Raw genomic sequence first — 22,292 nt, 5'->3', positions numbered from 1 at the left:
AATGATCAAAATAGCGAATAGTCTTTCATCTCCTTTGGCGGTAGGTCAAGGTATTCCTCAAGGCTCTATACTTGCACCCACATTGCTCAATCTCTATTTAGAACCATTGGGAAATCTCCTAAGCAAATCCGGGATCCACTATCATCTCTATGCGGAAGACACTCAAATCTACCTCAAGGCTGCCTCCATTCACGACCTCTACATCCTAAGCTCTACTCTCGACTCCATTCAAAACTGGATGTTAACTCATCAACTGATTCTGAATCCCTCTAAAACTGAATTCCACCTCCTCCCCTCCTCACTTTCTCCTCCCCCGGTTCAATCATGGATGGGTCAGATGAATCTACTTAACAATAAACTCATCATTGTTGACAGCGCAAAATCCCTTGGTGTTATACTTGACACAAAACTCGATATACTCTCCCACATAAATTCCATTGCAAAGTCTGCTTGATACCAACTATGCCTTCTTTGGGGGATATGTCGCTTCTTCCCGGAGCATGATCTTAAAACCCTAGTCCAATCGCTGGTCCTCTCATGACTGGACTACTGCAACTCTCTTCTTACTGGCCTCCTCAAATCCCACCTGTCCCCCCGTAAATCTGTTCTCCATTCAGCAGGTGGTTTCATATATGGGGCCAAAAGAAGCGACCACATCACACCCATTTTATCCACCCTCTGTTGGCTTTCCATTGAGGCAAGATCTATCTACAAGACTGCCTGTATCACCCACAAAGCCTTGCATTCCTCCTCTCCTCACTACCTGGTGAATAAACAAACTCTCTGGAGGCTCTAGACCATCACGTAATGCGAAAAATCTATTGCTTGAACCTCCCACTTTCAAGAAGGAAAGGTCGATGGCCCAATCCTTTTCTGGCAACGCGGTGAGAATCTGGAACTCACTTCCGCCTCAGCTCCGGACTACCACCTCTTCCCAGGCCTTCAAATCTGACCTCCAAAGCTGTCCTCCTTCAAAGACACTTCCAAATGTAATTCACGCCCTCTCTATTATCTGAAGGAAGACCTTCCATTATAGGAAATTCTGTTCTACATGACTATAGAAGTGTCTTCTCAGTGTGTTCTTGTGGTTTGTGTGCCTGCCATTTATTGCAGTATTATACTTCTACCTGTATTGTCTTCTCTTTTGTAACATGCACATGTCACTTTTCCTCGTGCAATGTATCGTTTTCTACCTCTTGTATTTTATTTTGATTGCTTTTGATACATGCACAAGTGCCACCATTGCCTCATGTAACGTAGCGTTTGTTCTTGGGTTTTGAGTATCGGCCATTTATTGCAGTATTATACCTCTACTAGTACTTTGTATGCTTTTGAAACATACACGTCACTTTTTTCCTCTTGTAACGTACCATTTGCTACCTCTTGTATTTTGTTTGCTCTTGATACCTGCACAATTGTCCCTATTGCCTCATGTAACGTACCGTTTGCTTTTGTAACATGCTGACTTGTAATCTTCTCCTCATGTATCAGTTCTGTTCCTTTTGTGAAGCGCTCTGACACCTTCGGGTAAAGTCCGTGCTATATAAAAACGCATAAAATAAATACTTTGTGGAGTATTGGCTCGGGCACGAGCAGGGGCGCGCACGTGCGTGTCTTTATCGGACACTTTGTGCTGATAAGCACCACCTCTCTCACTGTGCATTTTAATGCCTGTGTCTCAAACCCCTTCAGGCTCCATTCTCTCCTCCATCCCTACTTCTCTCGTCACACACTTCCATACATGCCAACATTTTAGGACAGGGACGTGGGAGATTTAAAATAAAAATCGAGAGAATAAAAATTCCCCATTGACTCCCAAGTCAAAAAGGAAGATCATCCTGGAGTGATTCTGAAGTCATTCGATGACTTCAGCCAGGCGATTCCTGCAATTAACTGGGGATGTCATCCGAAGCCATCCTGAAGTCTGCCCACAGGGCTGAAAATTTAAATGGGATGACTTTATCTAGAGTCATCAGAGAAACTACTCCAGGATTAGGGGCTGATTACTTCAGTGGAAAAGATGTGATGAGCTTGAACTACTGCCAGATGATCCCATGCTGATTACAGGATTAGGGTGGATTACTCCAGGATGGGTCCCAGATTACTTCAGTGGAAAACATGTGATGACCTTGTACTACTCCAGAATGATCCCATGATGATTTCAGATTAGGCTGGATTACTCCAGGATGATCCTTTGAGTATTTCAGGATGGGGCTGTATTATTACAGAATCATTTTGTGATGACTTCAGAATGAGGCTGCATTACTCATGGATGATCCAAGGATAACTTTAGAACGCGACTGGAGCCGTACTAGTTGATTAATTAATAATGGGTATGTATTACTGTAGGATGGGTTCTGGCTGTATTACTGCATGGCGGTGTCAATATGCAGAAGTATTATTTTAGGATGACCTCCAGTAGTAATACTTGTTTCCATTCACAAGATGTTAAGAAATACGGTTTTATTACTTTGTTAGCAGAGTAAATAAGTTACAAAAACAAGCATTGGCAAAGCCAATAGGTTTTGCCTTTTTCACCATGTGACTTGCCAATGTCTTTTGTCGATGGTCTGTAGTATCGGTTAAAATGAAAAAGCATTGGCAAAGCCAAATGGGCTGGCCTTTGCAAGAGCTATTGTCTTTGCCAATATGTTTTAGCCATATTGTACACGAGCGTGGCTGTTCAGTACGGCTAAAAGTTAGTGGGGTAAAGAAGAGTTGCATGTTGAAAAGTGCAATGTGATGAAGTAGCATAGATTCTAGCGACAGTGTGTCATGGAGTGGTGTAGAACAGAGTGGCGTTAAGTGTTGCATAGACTAGATTGCTGTGGAGTGGCATTAAGTGGAGTCGTGTAGGAGAGTGGAGTAAAGTGTTGCAGAACCGTATTGTTAATATATCTGGAAGAGTAATGTGTAAACCTTTGCCATACACAAGAAGTTAGGAAATCAGTAGTTTTTTTTCACCTATGTGATCAATAATAGGCTAGTATTTTGTTGTGAGTTGTAGGTTGCTGAGTAGTTGTACAATATAAGTTACAGAAACTGTTAAAGTGTTATGACTCATTTATGTACAAAAAGGCAAAATACTGTGCTGTTACTAGTGGTTTAGTGCTGGTAAGCAATAGCAAACTTTTGAAAGAGGGAAATAACAGCATTAATTGATGTAATAGCAATACTATGTGTTTAATAAAGTTCTGACAACTTTTGGCCCGGTGCAACTAAACCTGCTGCACCATTCAAATCATTCCCCTAATGCCTGAAAGGTAACATCACTTGTGACTGCTTATTTAGTAGTTAAACATAGCAATATTTGATGTTAAAGGAGTTCTGACAACTTTTAGGCCCGGTGCCACTGGACCTGCTGCACCATTTAAATCATGACCCTATTGCCGGTAAGGTAGCTGCACTTGTAACTGCCCGTTTAGTAGTAAAATATTGCAATATTTGGTGTTTGGAGGGGTTCCTAGAGCTTTGGAACCCGGTGTCACTGCACCTGCTGCACCATTGAAATGATTACCCTGTTGCCTGCAAGCTAACTGCACTTGTGGCTGCCTGTTTAGGAATAACATATAGCAATACTTGGTGTTTAGTAGGGTGCCTGGAGCTTTTGGTCCTGATGACATTGCACCTGCTGCACTATTGAAATCGTGGCCCTAGTGCTTGCTAGATAACTGCACGTGTGACTGCCTGTTTAGTAATAAAATATAGCAATATTTGGTGTTTAGTTGAGTTATGACAACTTTTGGCTCCGGTGCCACTCCACCTGCTGCACTATTTAAATCAAACCCCTTTCACATGCAAGGTAACTGCAATTGTGACTGCCTATTTAGTTTTAAATGTTAGAGATACTCTGAATTTAGTAGAGTCCCTGGAGCTTTTGGCACCGGTGCCACTGCACCTGCTGCACCATTCAAATAAAGTCCCTTTAACTGCAATTGTGGCTGTTTTTTTAGTAGTAAAATATAGCATAGTTCTTATGTATTAACTTTATTTTTAACATCCAGTGTTTATTACATTATTTAGAATATGATCATAATGATCAAATAGGTTAAGTAGAAAAAAAAATCAATCACATAATGCCTACAAAGTGCAAAGAAAAGCACTGGGGGCATGAATAGGAAATGCCACAAACGTTCTAAGGATGAAGCATCTGGTTTACACAACTAAATAATATCAAGCATTGGCATAGCCAATAGGTCTCGCCTTTGGAAACTTTTAAGTGTTTCGCAAGTATATTGACTTTACCAATGTCTTCAAACTGTGCTGTACAGATTATGCTGCATGCTAAAAAGTTATAATAAAGAAGTGGCAGAAGCATTTTGTTACCTTAGATATGACCAAAATACCATTATGTACAACTGAACGACCGTATTAAAAAAGTATCAAAAATAACGTCTGGAGTTTTTTTTGTCCTTTCAATACTGGCAACTTGTATCTGCCTGTCCCAATGGTTGCTTGTTGTGGGGTTTTTTCTTTATGGAGGGGGCATAAATAACAGGAGAGTGAAGGTAAGTCAGTGAGTGAGTGTGAGAGAGAGAGAGCGCGAGTCAGAGAGAGAGAGAGAGCGCGAGTCAGAGAGAGCGCGAGTCAGAGAGAGCGCGAGTCAGAGAGAGCGCGAGTCAGAGAGAGCGCGAGTCAGAGAGAGCGCGAGTCAGAGAGAGCGCGAGTCAGAGAGAGCGCGAGTCAGAGAGATAGAGCGCGCGAGTCAGAGAGAGATAGAGCGCGCGAGTCAGAGAGAGATAGAGCGCGCGAGTCAGAGTCAGAGAGAGATAGAGCGCGCGAGTCAGAGTCAGAGAGAGATAGAGCGCGCGAGTCAGAGAGAGATAGAGCGCGCGAGTCAGAGAGAGATAGAGCGCGCGAGTCAGAGAGAGATAGAGCGCGCGAGTCAGAGAGAGATAGAGCGCGCGAGTCAGAGAGAGATAGAGCGCGCGAGTCAGAGAGAGATAGAGCGCGCGAGTCAGAGAGAGATAGAGCGCGCGAGTCAGAGTCAGAGAGAGAGAGAGCGCCCGTCAGAGAGAGAGAGAGCGCCCGTCAGAGAGAGAGAGAGCGCCCGTCAGAGAGAGAGAGAGCGCCCGTCAGAGAGAGAGAGAGCGCCCGTCAGAGAGAGAGAGAGCGCCCGTCAGAGAGAGAGAGAGCGCCCGTCAGAGAGAGAGAGAGCGCCCGTCAGAGAGAGAGAGAGCGCCAGTCAGAGAGAGAGAGCGCCAGTCAGAGAGAGAGAGCGCAGGAGAGAGAGCGCCAGTCAGAGAGAGAGAGAGCGCCAGTCAGAGAGAGAGAGAGCGCCAGTCAGAGAGAGAGAGAGCGCCAGTCAGAGAGAGAGAGAGCGCCAGTCAGAGAGAGAGAGAGCGCCAGTCAGAGAGAGAGAGAGCGCCAGTCAGAGAGAGAGAGAGCGCCAGTCAGAGAGAGAGAGAGCGCCAGTCAGAGAGAGAGAGAGCGCCAGTCAGAGAGAGAGAGAGCGCCAGTCAGAGAGAGAGAGAGCGCCAGTCAGAGAGAGAGAGAGCGCCAGTCAGAGAGAGCGCCAGTCAGAGAGAGAGCGCCAGTCAGAGAGAGAGCGCCAGTCAGAGAGAGAGCGCCAGTCAGAGAGAGAGCGCGAGTCAGAGAGAGAGCGCGAGTCAGAGAGAGAGCGCGAGTCAGAGAGAGAGCGCGAGTCAGAGAGAGAGCGCGAGTCAGAGAGAGAGCGCGAGTCAGAGAGAGAGCGCGAGTCAGAGAGAGAGCGCGAGTCAGAGAGAGAGAGCGCGAGTCAGAGAGAGAGAGCGCGAGTCAGAGAGAGAGAGAGCGCGAGTCAGAGAGAGAGAGAGCGCGAGTCAGAGAGAGAGAGAGCGCGAGTCAGAGAGAGAGAGAGCGCGAGTCAGAGAGAGAGAGAGCGCGAGTCAGAGAGAGAGAGAGCGCGAGTCAGAGAGAGAGAGAGCGCGAGTCAGAGAGAGAGAGAGTCAGAGAGAGAGAGAGTCAGAGAGAGCGCGAGTCAGAGAGAGAGCGCGAGTCAGAGAGAGAGCGCGAGTCAGAGAGAGAGCGCGAGTCAGAGAGAGAGCGCGAGTCAGAGAGAGAGCGCGAGTCAGAGAGAGAGCGCGAGTCAGAGAGAGAGCGAGAGTCGGAGAGAGAGAGCGAGTCGGAGAGAGAGCGAGTCAGATAGAGAGCGAGTCAGATAGAGAGCGAGTCAGATAGAGAGCGAGTCAGATAGAGAGCGAGTCAGATAGAGAGCGAGTCAGATAGAGAGCGAGTCAGATAGAGAGCGAGTCAGATAGAGAGCGAGTCAGATAGAGAGCGAGTCAGATAGAGAGCGAGTCAGATAGAGAGCGAGTCAGTGAGTGAAAGAGCGAGTCAGTGAGTGAAAGAGCGAGTCAGTGAGTGAAAGAGCGAGTCAGTGAGTGAAAGAGCGAGTCAGTGAGTGAAAGAGCGAGTCAGTGAGTGAAAGAGCGAGTCAGTGAGAGAAAGAGCGAGTCAGTGAGAGAAAGAGCGAGTCAGTGAGAGTGAGCCAGGCAAGTGATGAGTTGTTGAGAGGATTGGCGGGTGAGGGGGGCACATGTGGGGGGTGAGGGGGTGCATGTGGGGGGCGCATGTGGGGTCTGAGGGGGTGCAAGTGGGGGGCGCATGTGGAGGGGTGAGGGGGGCACATGTGGGGGGTGAGGGGGTGCAAGTGGGGGCGCATGTGGGGGGTGCAAGAAGGGGGGTGCATGTGGGGGGTGAGGGGGGTGCGTGTTGGGGGTGAGGAGGGTGCGTGTTGGGGTTGAGGGGGGCGCGTGTGGGGGCTGAGGGGGGCGCGTGTGGGGGCTGAGGGGAGCGCGTGTGGGGGGTGAGGGGAGCGCGTGTGGGGGGTGAGGGGAGCGCGTGTGGGGGTGAGGGGAGCGCATGTGGGGGTGAGGGGAGCGCATGTGGGCGGGGTTGGTGGAAGCACATGTGGGGGTAATATGCAGAGTGGATAGAGTTGTAGAGGATGGTGAGGGTGGAAAGCAGCAGAGCAGGGAGGAGAGAAAATGTGCAAAGAAAGGATGAATAGGGTGGCGATTGTATAGAGGATTTAGAGAAAATGGGGAGCATAGACAAGATGTCCGGGGTGGAGAGATGTGCACGTTAGAGAGCAGTAGAACGAGAATGTGGATTTTGGAGAGTTGATGTTGAGAGAATATGGAGGATTGAGAGCAGATGTGCAGTATGTAAAGTATATTTATACAGTGGTGAACGGAATGTTCAGAGAATAAAGCGCAAGTGGAGAGATTAAGAATATATGTGAGTAGAGGGTGGGGGTATGGTTAACATGGTGGACAGCAGATGTATAGTTTGCACAGCAAATTTTACAAAGAAAAGCATCTATCCAAGGTATAGAAAACAAGTGGTGTACATGGAGGGCTGAGAGTAGCTGTAGCGAGTGTATGCGGCTGTTGAAGGATGCAGACAGTGGATGTATAGAGTGCCGATTTGGACAGGTGGACGCAGGGTAAATGCAGTACAGAGAGCAGAAATGGAGAGTGGATCTACAAGGTCAAACGCACGAGGAAGAATAGGGTGTTTGTAGGTGTTGAAAATGGATAGAAATCTAACACGCTGGAAAATATTGCTTTGCAACAAAAGAAAAAATATTTGAATCGGAAAGAAAGAAGGCGTGTTGTGTTAAAAGGGCAGCGAGTAGACGGATTCCGACCCCATACTTACAAATTACAAAACGAATAAATCTCACCTAGGAGGCGATTTACAATTAGAGGGAAAGGTAACAAATTAAAACATGAGTCTAACATGGAGAATATAATAGGCATTGAATCAAATAGTGCCCACATAACAGCTCATTTATAAAACCGGAGTGGGCTATATGATGGAGCAGTGATATAAGGGGAGTAAGTGAAAATCATATACAGGAATAATAACCAATACCAAATAATCTAAAGATGAGTCAAATGGGACGTCTAATAGGCATTGAATCAAGTGGTGAGCATCTAATAGATAGGGTACTTATACCATTTTTCTGGCCCCGTAGCACTTTCATAGTCTTAGGAAGTCGTAACGGTTTTGGGATTTTAAGTGGTGGTTTGGTGTCATTGCGTTTGGTGCATACATTCATCCTCACCATAACTGGTTACCACTTTTCCTTCTCACTCAGATTGTGGGAACTTTTGGGCTGTAGTTCTTTAGTTATTCTTTACCTGTAGATATCGGCTCCTGCGGTCGCTTCTAATTCTACTTATTTACTGGTTTGCCTTTCATTGAAAGATATTTTAGGATGGAGAAAGCTTTCCTTAAAAAGCTGGAAAATATTAACTTTTTGGTGAAAAAAGGGCGTCCCTCTTAAACAGGAGGAATTAAAATGTATACTTTGAATTCGCACTATGGGGAATTACAGAAATAAAAGTATAAATGATGAATGGAGCCATCACAGAGTCCACCTGCACCTTCACCCCCACGAGGGTTCTGCAAATCAGAGCTCAGCACCACACGTTGAGTTTTGGACCTGGTTAATGCTGCACAAAGAGAAGACCTGATGTACTTCACATCAAACACGATTTCCCGGCTAAATGACGGTGTTACTGTTGTTCAGTTTGCTGATATATTGGTTATCAACATAAGAAAGGTGAAAATTGGAGTCCATATTGCCCGGATTCACATAAGTGACCTGCCAGATAACCACCAATAGTCACCGTAAATACACAACTTACTGAGCTAACTTACCGGGGTCGAGACTAATTCCACTATTGTATGTTAACTTTACTCAAGGAAAAAAGGATTCTTGAATGAATTTGTCTCCTTTTGAAACAGGTCACAGCTTTAGCTGTATATTTTACGGAGCTGCATATTTCGTGCTCAGTTGGACACATTATGCCAACGCTCAATGTATAGCGTATGTCACCGGAGTACGCTCTTGGCGCTACGAAAGTATCCTACACCCCTCTCAAGCTGGAGGCAAATGCTATGCGCAGATTATCGATTTGAAGCAGAATTCCAATTCTAATTTTGGCAATCATACAAAGTCATACATTGTCCACAGCACCGTGGTCCTAAATCTTAATTCAGGTTCCTTATGACTTGTTAACAGTTGAAGGGCATGCTGTACAAGGCTACTGTACTCGAGTGAACCTAAAGGAACGCACGTGAGGCAGCGTGACTGGTGTCTGGGACTCCCAGCAGCCGGGTGCCAGACAGGCTTCGACTGGCCCGCAGTCCACCCTCTCCCTCCCTCCTCCCGCGGCAATCACCGTGAACGGAATCACGGGTCATCATTACATTGGTACAGCTAAAAAGCTAAAGGGAAACTGCCGGCCGAGTGAACCCACTATGGATATAACTATAATCTAAGTATGCAGCAAGGTTTTTCTGTCAAAAACACAGATTCCTTCGTCCCAGCCATACGGATTTTGCACATTTATTTTGCCCGAGACCTTACAGCGCCGCATCTTAAAGAATGGCGGGCTCCCGCCTTTTAAACAAAGGCGCAGCAGAGTACTCCAAAGTGGAGGAGAGGCGGGAAATCACACCCACCTCACTTCCACGTCTCACCTGCACCCTCAGCCCACCGAAAAAAAATACCAAAGAAATGAAGCACTTTTCTTGTTTCCTTCTCAGCCCGATCATTGTGCCCACACTCCGGTGCAGCACCACGTTTAAACTCCTCACTCATCTCAGATTAGTGCAGCTCTGCTTCCGCTTCCGGTCCAGCCGGGGACGGCTGCGGCATGGTAGGCCTGGATCCTACCAAAAAGAGCCCAAAGCAGCCTGTAGTGCTGCTCCGAGGCTGGAGGGGCTGGGGTAATTAATGCAAGCAAGGAAAGAAAGACGATGGAGACAGCGGCGACTTTGAAGCTGGGGGACAGTGTCTGAGTCTCCACAGGAGGCACAACATCCTATAATTCTGTCTGTAAAGCTCCAAACTGCATCTCCTTAACAGATCCCTGCAGCAAATCTGTGAGCGCTTTAAAGTCATGTAAGGTGCGAGGACGCCCAAAGGCTTGAAACAACGCAAGTGGCTCTTCACCAACCCACCCCGCCCCTTTTCACCTTGCCAACTCCGGTCGGACTGTGTTTCAAAAGTGTAATCGGATGAGAAATCTTTATTGTTTTCTGTCACCATGTGTCAGCTTTTTTATGTTTTATTACTACTTGCATTTAGATTAATTCATGTTTGGTTATAACGGCAGACCGGTGTCAACATTTTACAGGTATTTCTTTAATATCTGGTTGCATGGCAGCGTGTGCTGCATTTTTATTCGTTTAACCGTGTTACTGCACCTATACTTACTCTAACTTCATTTATTTACAAACGGACAACAGCTACTTTATATTTTTTTAAGCAACAGAGAGAGGATGTAGCCTAACAGCTACAGCAACTGCTCCGCAGCTTGGAAACCGAGTTAGAGTCTCCCTCAACATCCAGTCATTCTGAGCAAATCACTAATGTCTCCGTTTCAACAATAAATGTGCCTTTCCTTTCGTGATTTATATCTGTATTTCACAGCGATATAGTGTCAAAGGAACCAACAGCGTTATCGTGCTTTTTTTAATGAAAGAAGCTTTTAGGTTTGCAATTTGTACAAAAATGAAACAAATGTAACTTTGGATAAGGAAACATATGCAATGGCCATAAACAAACAGTGAGCCGTCTAAACATTATATAGTGCTAAAAACGGACCAAATGCAGTGATGTAAATGACACTTGACTGAACTGCTTAAAGGAGCCCTATGACTTCCTCCCCTTACAGAGTTTGGCCTCTCCTCTAAAGGCTTCTCTGATAAAAGAGGTAGAAAAGCCAGTTCCAGAGCTCTCAAATTTCGCGAGAAACTCACAGAGACCAGCAGTTTTCATCACAAGATCTGTAGCTCTGTTTGTGCCTCTATAAAATCGGGCCTACGAGTCCAAAATGTAAAGCTAAGACCAGAACTAGATGAGTACCTCATATGTGGACCTGTTAAACGTGAACGCTGTGCACTAGCGATGGTGTATGAAGGGCACAAGTCCTATAAAAAGAAGTGGGGGGACTGACCAAGTTAGGCAGTATAGTATGCAAGTGACATAATGACGAGTGCCACATGACACCACAATGCGTGACATTCCACATGGCATCACAGTAAGTGACCTCACTGGAAGTGATATCAGATACTAAGATCACACACATATATTTATCAGGTGTATCATGAGTACATTTAATTCTGCCGCCACTTTTTTGGCACAACCCCAACCCCGAATCCTCAACTAATACATTTTTTTTAACTCACCCACTGTTCTCGGGGGTGGGATTGTTGAACCTCTATTTTGTTGCTACCTTCTTAAGGTTTGCTATTCATGATATCATAACACACATGGTGTGCATTTTATACAATATTGTGAGCATTAATGTACCACTTAATTATGCAATAGTGCTCTGATATGTATATTACGTTGATTTGTACAATTACTTGATTTCTTTTGCATGGATAATGTGTAAGTTATGTTAAGTGCTCTAACACTCTGCATTGAGATGAGAAGCGCTATACTGAAAATGCAATCGGTCTCGCATTTGTTTGTGTTAGAGTTATTGGCATAGCACCCAGTCCTTCTAGCATTGAAGTCTCCGCTTATGCATGCACTATCGGTGTAATTGCAGAATTAAAATGCAGTAGTATGTAAATGGTGTTCATTATGTAGTAAAAAGGAGATTCTGAAATCTTCCAAAGGGTTGAATGTATCTAAAAAGAAAGAAATAAACTAAAATGTTGGACGTGTCCCTGAAGCAATAAACAAATCATCCTAGAATTATTAAGAACCAGTCTTTTTAATTAGAAGACTGTGGTGCTAGTCAAGTAATCCAACAGTCATTTTCAAACAATCTTAAAACCACCAGTAGCAATGCATCTTGTGAAGTAATCCATCACTCAGTTTCAAGTCATCCTCAAATTATCAGTAACAGTCACATCTTGTGAAGTCATTGGATAATCATTTTCAAGTGATCTTGAAATCATCAGGGTTAATCACATCTTGTGAAGTCATCAGATACTCATTTTCAAGTCATCTTCAAATCATCAGGCTCAAGTTTCTAAACTCTGCTGATGACTTTAAGAGCTTGATGACGTCTGACAACATGAAAATGACTTCTAGAGTAGTTGAATGATCATTCAACAACTCTGGGATGGCTTCTAAAGTAATCCTGTTTGACCTGGGCTTCCATTGTAGAAAATGCAATTTGAGGCGTCCATTGGCATGCATGCACTTCAACCACCCCTCCCAGCAGCTCCCTCCCTTGTCTCACCAGCCGCCCACAGCTCGGCTAATCTTGACCTTTCTCTTCTTTACATGATCTATTCCTATCCCGCCGTCCCTCTCACAGCCGGCTCAAGCTCTCCCTGTATCCCCCTCCATCCCTCTCACCTCCGGCTCAAGCTCTCCCTGTATCTCCCTCCATCCCTCTCACCTCCGGCTCCAGCTCTCTGTCCGCAGCCCGCTCTGTTGTTTGCTTCTCTGTCCCTTCCAGGCAGTTCGTGCGTGTCACGCCTCTCCTTTCTCCCGCCCGGAAATCCGTTTTGCGTGCCTGGCCTCGCTCTCGCTGTGCATTGCTGTTCTAGGGCGCGTGTGTGGCACGTTTGAGGGTTAGTTTTGCGTGCCAGGCCTCTGTTTCGGGTTATATTTGCGTGCCAGGCCTCGCTGCCGACTGCTGTTCTCAGTGGAGTGTGCGCCATGTTTAGGGTTAGTGAACTTAATTGACAATAATCCAGGCGAACAAAGGAATTCCAGCGCCAGTTGCCAATTTGAATACTTTACAACCCGGATTTGGACCTGCACTTGCTTCGGTGGTTCACCGTCGCCATCCCTGGAGGGCCTGGTCTGCTCGGGTTTCAGGGACTCTGGTGTTGGCCTCTAACGCAGCCTGTGTATGTGCTATTTCCTAGGTATGTGAAGTGTTTGCATAGTTATGGCTGTGGGATTGCCCTCCCAGGAGGATGCCTCCAGAGAAGCAGGTGGAGCCAATACGGTTTTCTTTTCAATATTTTTTATTTATGCAAAAAAAAAACTATACTTTTGAAAATCGTTCCCAAATCCTCCTGTGGATTTTGATTTTTGCTTTACATAGGTGTTCAGCAAGTCTCCAGGCATTGCCAGTACTCTCAAAATCCAAGCCTGGGAAGTTACTTTGGGAAACCGGTTCAGGCAAAAATGTCAGAAATCATAGTTCAATGAGTATGAATTCAAGAAATATGTAAATGAGAAATGGTCTAATTGTCATGTGAATGAGACGTATATACCAGCACTTTTTAAAGGGGTCACATTTCTTTCTATTCTGTCATCGAAGGGAAGGTGGGGGGGTGGGAGTGAGGCTTTGATACTGAAGGCCGAGTCTGATTCGAGTTGCAAGGGCATTTCCTCTGAGATGAGATCACTTTCTCTCTCAACATTTTGTTACAGGCTTGCACCCAGAAAATTAGGTAACGGTTTTGCTACAGTACTGGGCTTTGGTAGAGATAATTGTAGTAAAATGTAATCCTCCAAAACGAAATGGTTAAGGCATTTTTTTCGGAGGACCATATACAATCACCAATATCTGAATCAGACCTTAGCTTTGCAGGCTTGGGGGACGCACTGGCATGGCAGCTGCACTACTGTACAGATCAAAACTATTTTTCATTATCCACAGCCAGGGAATAATACCTCATCCAAGTCTCCTTAGTTGTGTCATCATCAGGATTCGACATGGCACGCTCTGATTATGTAACACCAAGGAGAACAAAGCCCCAGACGACTGGTCTTCCCTTTCATGCGTAAGGCCATCAGGAGCGAATATTCCTGTAACTTGTGTGCTTATCAAACCAGCCTCGACGTCCAAAAGCCTAAGAATTGGCCTTTTTAAAGTGTTAAGAGGGGATTATCCACAGGTAAACATCACAGGATTTACCCAAATTCTTACAGGTTGGATTTAGGGCCTGGAACGTCCATGGAAGGGGGGGGCTCGATTGCTAGCAGTTGAGAATAAGCCAGTGGAATGTCCTGAGTCCACCAACTATGTAGTGGAATGTCCAGGAATTTTGATTCATGTACATGAGATTGAGGCTGCAGAATATCCAGGTATCCCAGTTCTGACTGATACTTTGAGACTCTGGAATTTGTAAGGGGACCGGTACTAGCCGGTAGGGCGTAGGCACCTGGATATTGGGTGTACGTGAGACTGAAGTGTAATTTTCAGGGGTCTCTATTCTTATAAGAGAGACAGTAAGTAAGTAATTCTTTATTGTTTTAGGTTAATAAAAACCGTTACAAAAAGAGCAATAAAACAATCTCATAAGAAGTTTAAAAGACCTTAAAACAGAAATTCATAATTAATCGAATAGTAAAGATAAAAAACAGTAATGCCCCGGAGGGAAAAATGTTCAGGGCACTTGGTCCTGTCCCGGGTTTCCACTTAGGCAAGTGCCTGGGTTATTTGTTTCCGTTCCGCTAGTTTCAGAAATTTAACTAGCTTCCCGTTTAGTGGCGGGAGGCCAGGATCAAAACAAGCGAGGACAGCTTGTCTGCATGAGCGGACTCCTAGTTCGTTGAAAGCTGTTTTCAGCAGAGCTACTCTTTCCTCATTCAGCCTCGGGCAAATGCACAATAAATGTTCCAAATCTTCAGTTCCTGTTCCGCAGAGCCGGCATTTGGTCCCGTGTTTCTGCCTCAACCATGGTGGTAGATGAGGAATGGCGGGTAGAATCCCCAGCCTGTGTTTGAAAAAGGCCTCTTTTGTTTTCCAGCCATACCCCAGACCAAAATATGCTTGGAGCCCCGGTGATCTGTATGTGCACAAGGTCATCCAGGCATGACGCCTATGAGAGAGCAAAGCTTTGTCCTCCACATGCGATTGTCTCTTTAGACTCCTGTTCACTATGCGCTTGAATTGCGCATGTGATACAGGGGTCTCCCAAAGGTCTTTCAGTCCTGTGATGGACAAGGACTCCTCTAGGTATTTTTTCGCCGGCATTCGTGGTGTTGTAAGCATGTCTTGCCAGAGCTGTCGGTTCAGGGTGTTTTCGTGAGAATTCTTTAATTTGTGCCAGCACTTGATGTATGAGGCTCTTCGAGCAAGCGTTTGGCACGTCAGCCCGAATTCCAGCCGAATCTGGGCCTGCGAAGTATAGGATGGTAGATTAAAAAGAAGTCTGTAGGCCTTTGAAATGGTTGTGTCCAGAAGTTTAGCATCAATTCCTCTTAGAGCCTCGCTGCCATACGTGATTGATGACTCTATTTTAGTTTTGGCTACTCGTAATAGTGGAAGTAGAGTCTCACCAGTCAGATTGGTCTTTAGCTGTTTCAATGAAAGGAAAAATTACACTTCTATAGCGCATAACTACCCGGAGGCCTCGCAGCGCTTTAGACTGATTACTGTGTCGGGCCAACGGGTACTTAATACGCTTTTGTAAACAAGTGAGTCTTCAAGGCCTTCCTGAAGGACAGTAGGTTGCTGTTTTCTCTCAAGGTAAGAGGCAGAGAGTTCCAAAGCCTTGCCGCTGTGTGGGTAAAGGAACTCCCGCCCCATCTGGCCTTTTTAATTTTGGACGAGGTTGCCAGATGCAGTGAACCAGAGCGGAGAGCTCTGGAGGGGGTGTAAGGTAACACTAGAGAATGCAGAATAGCAGGGCCTGTTCGATGGAAAGATTTGTGCAAGATGCACATGGCCTTAAACTGCGTTCGAGCAGCCACAGGGAGCCAGTGGAGTTCTTTTAGAGCCTTCCTGGCTGATTGCCAGCGAGGGATGTTGAACAGCAGTCGGGCGGCACAGTTTTGGGTGACTTGGAGCCTGTTGACCACTGCTGCAGGGGCTCCCAGATATAACACATTTCCATAGTCCAGGCGAGAAAGTATAAGGGCCTGCACCATGACCCTCCTCGCCTGGATTGGGAGCAGAGGGAGCACTTTGCGGAGCATTTTCATCAACCCGACGCAAGTGGAGGCAGTTTTACTGGCTTGAGCTGAAAAATCCAGTGCTTTGTCGAGCCAGATTCCCAGGCTCTTTATCAGGGGTTTAGGGGGAGGGGGGGCACCGAGACACGAGGGCCAGATGGAAATTAAGTTGGTCAAAGAAGGATTGCCCAATAACATGATCTCGGTCTTCTCCCCATTGAGTTTGAGGTGGGAAGATTGCATCCACTTAGCAACAGCCTCTAGACAGGGGCCCAAGATGTTAGATGAACCCTCCGAGTGGTCCAGGGAGACCACCAGTTGGGTATCATCTGCGTATGTGATAATCCGCACGCCAAACGGGTGGACTATCTCCTCCAGAGGCTGCATGTAAATGTTAAAAAGGGTGGGGCTCAGGGAGGAACCCTGAGGAACACCACAGCTAAGCGGATGCTTAGATGATACCACCTCACCCTCAAACACCCGAAAGAATCGCTCGTCCAGGAAGGAGGTCAGCCAAGCAAGGGCCGCGCCCGACACACCCATGCTCTTCAAACGATGTAATAATGTGGCATGGTTAACTGTGTCGAACGCGGCACTTAGATCGAGCAGTATAATGGCTGTTTTTCCTCCCTGGTCCATTATGGCTCTAGCTGCCTCCGTTACTGCCAGAAGGGCAGTTTCAGTACCATGCTGAGGGCGGAACCCCGTCTGGGAGACACGTAGTAGATTATTAGACTCCAAATAATCCACTAAGACCTTATTGACATGTCTTTCCACCAGTTTACTCATCCATGGGAGCAGCGAGATGGGACGAAAGTTGGACAGGTTGTTCTGATCCAAGTTCGGTTTCTTCAACAGTGCCCTCACCATCGCACACTTCCATGGGGCTGGAACGGAGTTAGAAGTGATGGAGGTGTTAAGGACATCTAAGATGTACGGACGGATAGTATCAATCACTTTAACTAAGGCCTGCGGAGGAGCCGGGTCATTAGGAGATCCAGAAGTGACTTTATGGACCAATTTATCCAGTATACCGAAATCCAAGAGAGGAAAGGTAACCAGAGAACAGGACAAGGGCAGATCAGGATCTGACGTGGGAGTAAGACCCGTGTCGGTTCCACCTGTTGGGAATAGGGAGTATATGGTCTGAATCTTTTGAAAGAAAAAAGTGGCGAGATTATCACATCGGGCCTGTGCACCATCTGGTGCCAGAAGCTCAGGGGGAGGAGAGATGAGAGATTTTGCGATTTAAAAAATTTCTCTATGAGCGTTCGCTGCCCGAGTGATTTTGGTTCCATAGAACTCTACTTGGGCAAGTTTTATTTCATTTTTATAGTGCCTAATTGCAGTTCTGTACTCTGAGTCCTTCAACTGAGAGCGATCCTTCCTCCAAGCTCTCTCCGCTTTGCGGCATCCTTGTTTCAAAGTTCTAAGAGCAGGGGAATACCAAGGAGCAACTTTGGATCTTTTTATTGCTTGCAGAGAGCCTTTCGGAAGGACTTGGTCGAGAGTATCAGAAATCCAATTATCGAAGTTAAGGGCTGCCCTATTGGAGTTACTCGTTTTCTGGGGTGGATGTTCAGAGAGGACTTGTTCCCATTTAAGGGGCGCTAAAGAGCTCCATTTCCTACCCCAGTATTTGTCCTGGGTTTGTGGTGCAGGGGGAGTACCTATGGGCCAGGTAAGGGGAATTAAAAAGTGATCGGTCCAGGGTAGTGGAATCGGTACTTCGGCAGAAAGGGTGTCTAGATTACTATAAACATGATCTAGAAGATGTCCTTTATTATGTGTTGCAAGGAACCCCTTTTGAGACAAGCCAATCGCCTGAAGATTTGAGCGGAGGCTATTGGCGGCGCCATCCAACGGATCGTCTAGGTGCAAATTTAGGTCACCCAGCAAGGTAAGATTTGCTCCGGTGAGCACCAAGTTAGCAGCTATATCCGTCATGTCAGTGATGAAATCGCCAAGGGGACCAGGTGGTCGATAAACTAAAATACCAGAGTAAGTGAAGGTATGGGAAAGTTCAAGGGCAAAGCATAGGCTCTCACAGGCTAATGTGGTAGAGGAGGTGACACGACATGTATAGATATCTCTATATATGATGGCCAGTCCTCCACCTCTACCAGACTGGCGATCCAGTCGTTTGATGGTATAACCCTACGGAATGGCCCATACTGATGCTGGGTCATTTTGTAACTGGAGCCATGTCTCGGTTAGAAAGAGGGCCTCGGGGTTAAGCTCCTCAATCAATAACGCCAGTTCCGTATGGTGTTTGGGCAGGGACCGGCAGTTGAGGAGAAACATATTCTTGTTGTGTGTGGAACAATGTATGGCTGGAGTCAAAGAAGATGGACACCAGTGACATGATTTACAGGCGGCGTTTATAGTGTAAGGAAGGACCGAATGTAGACAGAGTGGGTCAACTATGGGTCGTAATGAATGCAAAAAGGAAGCGCTGTAACAAATATGATGTCCTACCATTATGCCGAGCCAGAAGCTAGAAGCGTCTGGACGCGGACTGGCGCAGACTGGCTTCTCTTTGGCGCCTCTTCGGCGCGTTCAAGGCGCTACCGCTGCGCGTCACCGCTGCGCGTAAAAACTACAACCTAAATAGATTAGGAGGTGGGGTGAGACTAGACCGTCATGATCGGTAACATGGCTGCCCAACTCGGAACAAACCGGAAGTGCGAGCGCTGTACCTCCCTCCACGCAATCAGCATGAAATTGCTGCGGTGGACCGGGGAGTAGCGCGCCAGAACAGGTAATAACAATTTGTACAGTTTTAAAATGTCACAGGTTAAAAGTTTCACAAGATAACACAACTAGCAGCAAATGCGTCTGCAGTACACCCGCTTGCGCGACTAAATTTGTAATCAATCTGTCGAGCGCCTGAGTGTCCAACCCTTTTGTAGTCAGGGAGGTGGGGGGAGACTAGACCGTCATGATCGGTAACATGGCTGCCCAACTCGGAACAAACCGGAAGTACGAGCGCTGTACCTCCCTCCACGCAATCAGCATGAAATTGCTGCGGTGGACCGGGGAGTAGCGCGCCAGAACAGGTAATAACAATTTGTACAGTTTTAAAATGTCACAGGTTAAAAGTTTCACAAGATAACACAACTAGCAGCAAATGCGTCTGCAGTACACCCGCTTGCGCGACTAAATTTGTAATCAATCTCAATGTCACGGCTATTAGCATGCCTTTCCTCTTGATGGCCTCTAATTGGTTTTGGTAGCGGCCACCTTTATCGACTTGGATCCCAAGATATTTATATTCAGAGCAGTTTGAGATTGCATCTGAACCAAGCGTCCAAGTATACGACTTTTTGCTTCTGGTTATAGAAAGAACTTTTGTTTTACTAATGTTCACTTCTAGTTGGTTTTCGACGGCATAACCATGAAGCGTGTTGATAAGGTTTTGAAGGCCAACTTTCGTGTGACTGACCAGAACCACGTCGTCAGCGTAGGAGATGCTGGACAGCCCTTTGCCTCCTAACCGCGGAGCATGCGAATTGCAGGCATCTAAGGCGGGTGGCAGGTCGGCTGTAAAAAGATTGAAAAGAGTTGGAGCTAACACGCACCCCTGTTTTAGGCCCTTTGTGGTCGGAATGCGCCTAGAGAGGTGCGAGCCGTTCCCAAGCTTTACCTGGACCCATGTGTTTGTATGCAACTCAATCAAAAGGTTTAGAAGAGGCAAGGGAATCCCCCAGGAGGCCAGTTTTTGCCATAGGATTTCTCGGTTGACATTGTCAAAGGCCGCTTTAAAGTCCACAAAGCAGAGGTGGAGAGCCTGCTTGGTCGCTCTTGCCTTGTCAATGAGCAACGAGATGGCAATCAAGTTGGATGTTGTCCCCATATCTTTGCAGAACCCCGTTTGGCTGGATGGTATTAAGCTTTGGTTTGCAGCCCATTCTCGCAGATGGATCAATAGGAGTCCTGCAAAGTATTTGGCCTCAACGTCAAGGAGTGCAATCAATCGGTAGTTTTTTGGAAGAAGTCTGTCCCCAGCCTTATAGATCGGTGAGATGATCGAGCCCCTCCATGAAACGGGAAGGCACCCAGAGTTGGTGACAAATGAATAGAGGGGGATCAATTTGTCGGCCCAGTAATCAGGTTCAAGTTTGAAGAGGGCCGGGGGAATACCATTTGGTCCGGCTGCGCCGTCTTTTCTACCTTTGGAGATTAGTTTCCTGATTTGAGCCGCAGAGGATAATAGAATGAAGTCTTCACTTGGTGAGCGAATTTGCGGTTGTCTGTCACCCAGAAAATTGAGAGGCCCCCTTGTTTTCCTGTCCTGGCAATTAAAATGTTCATCAAGAAATAATTCCCAAGAAGATTTCGATATGTGTGATGTTATGCCGCTGATTTTTGGATTTAGCAGTTTGTTTATAATCGCCCAGAACTGGGCGCTGTTGTTGCCCATGGATGCATGATGGAGTTTGGCCCAGAAGTCGACGTCGTTAGCCCTTTTGATTGCCCATTTCAGTTTTTTGATATCCGCTCGGTGCTTGCGAATCCCTGCTAGCAGCATTACATCCCCGGACTTTTCTTTAGCAATCTTAAAGCTTTATTAATCGCTTTTTTGTGGGATTTCATAGCCAGTTTATGGGTGCCCGAGATCTTCCTTGTAGCACCCTGTGCTGGTTGTGGAAAATGCCGTACAGTTGTCGAATAATTGTTCCCAAACTCCATCATAAATTGTTCCCAGCCTGCTACTATATTGCCGGAAGGATAGTTGGCGGCGGTCAGTTGGGTTTTTGCCGCTAGAAGTACCTCCGCAGTATTTGCTACTGACGTTTTAATACGTTTAAGGTTGATGGTGTAACTGTCCTGCGGCCCAGTAGCGTTTAGAAGAATATCGTCTGGGAAGGCTCCTAAACTGACCTCTTGAGGGCGATGGTCGCTTTCACCCTTGTCTCCTAAGTTATAGCCCAAAACGTGATGAAATAGCGTGAGGGAGACTAACGTGTAATCAATAAGAGAGGTAGTAGTGCCTGAGATGAATGAGGCCACAGATGGTGAATCCTTTATGAATCTTCCGTTTAAGACCCTCAGGCCCATGTGTTCTAGGTCTTCCAGTAGTGCCTTTGCTGCCTTTGAAGCCTTGCACTGACTGCTAAATAATTGGTTCGGGATATCCCAATGATAAGACTGTGCCTGAATATCGTTATTTGCTGAAGTCCCCAGAATGCACTGATTGAAGTCTCCAGACAAAATTAAATTTGGGGCTGTTCGGATGTTCATGACGTTGTATAAGTGGTCTGTTAGGATTTTCCCCTCCTTTCCCTTGTTTTTTGGGTTGATGTAGGTGTTAGTCAGCTGTACCACTTTTTTCTTGCCCCCGAAGTTAAGTAGTACCTCCACTGTGTTTATGGCCAAGGAAGTTGTGCTGAGAGCCCGAGCATAACCAATCGTTGATATTTTGAGATAGGTTACTAGGCCTCCTGACAGACGACCAAACTTGCTTTACCTTGCGGCTGGGGAATGGTGACAAGTATAACCCTCTAAATGAATAGGCTCTTCCAGCCATGTTTCCTGTAGGAGGATAATGTCAAATGATTTGACATATTGTAGGAAATCAGTATCTGCTGCTTTGTTGTGGAGCCCATTGATGTTCCAAGAGCATAGGTCCATGTGCGGTGCCTCCATACGCGGATCTCTCTCTGTTTGGTAACCTTGTCATAAAGAATTTCCTTGTGATTGAAAAGGTCCTTGTGAATTACATATCCTGATGAGCCGGTGTTCAATTGTGCGATACGTGTTAGTAGGCCTTGAGATATTTTGCGTGGGTATCGCCTGTGGTTATAAGAGAGACAGAGGCTTTGGTTGTTGTGGGGGCTTAGTGTCTAAGGATGAGATCGAGGCAGTGTGGTGTTAAGAGGTAGGTGCAAATGAGGCTATGTAACGTCTAAAAGCCTCTTTTTGTGCAAATGGCGAAAAGTAGCCTCTGTATGATTCAAAAATGGCTTAAATCTAAGCTGGAAGAAGACATTCCACAGAAGGGCATGGGACCTTTTGGCTTGTGGGAGCACACCATACAAAACAATTGGCCTCTGTTTATTGTTTTATACCCTTGAATAACATGGAAAATCATTGGGTCCACCTTTGTTTTGTCCTCAATTCTCCCTTGGAAGCTCGTTCAGAAATCCTCTGCTTCAAATCCTGGGGAGATTTGGCAAAGGACTTTGCTCAGTGCACATCTGAACGTTGCATTCACGCCTCCCCTGCAACCTGAAACCACTGAAAATACTGTATCATTAAATAGGCACACAGTAGAAGTGATTTTGGGGAGATGGTTATTAAACACCAGCAAGAAGAGTAGATCTTGTTTAAACCTTGAGTGGTCGCCTTCATTTAATGAACGAGAATGGTTTCTTCTGTAATATGTACAGTCACCGTTTGCCTCCATCTTAGACCGGGAGATGGGGCATCTTTACTTACACTGTTTAATTAAAATGTTTAAACTTTATTA

At 46.2% G+C, this 22,292-nt stretch overlaps 2 protein-coding genes across 3 annotated transcripts in view; one reads left to right on the top strand and one right to left on the bottom strand.

The window, feature by feature from the left end:
• The window catches only part of LOC144807698 (uncharacterized), a 98,484-nt gene extending 86,062 nt beyond the window's left edge, over window positions 1-12,422 (bottom strand). Inside the window, exon 1 of the mRNA XM_078673343.1 lies at window positions 12,363-12,422. The gene's annotated coding sequence lies outside the window, so the exon portion shown is untranslated. The remainder of the gene's footprint in view (window positions 1-12,362) is intronic.
• Window positions 12,423-12,618: 196 nt separating this feature from the next.
• The window catches only part of LOC144807697 (uncharacterized), a 30,488-nt gene continuing 20,814 nt past the window's right edge, over window positions 12,619-22,292 (top strand). Inside the window, exon 1 of one of the 2 annotated variants that reach the window (XM_078673342.1) lies at window positions 12,619-12,819. The gene's annotated coding sequence lies outside the window, so the exon portion shown is untranslated. Of the gene's footprint in view, window positions 12,838-22,292 lie in introns of both variants that reach the window. The other variant, XM_078673341.1, reaches the window with a different exon arrangement.

This window comes from Lissotriton helveticus, chromosome 1_2 (assembly GCF_964261635.1).
Source record: "Lissotriton helveticus chromosome 1_2, aLisHel1.1, whole genome shotgun sequence".
NCBI lineage: Eukaryota > Metazoa > Chordata > Amphibia > Caudata > Salamandridae > Lissotriton > Lissotriton helveticus.
This window is presented reverse-complemented; position numbering and strand designations above follow the sequence as displayed.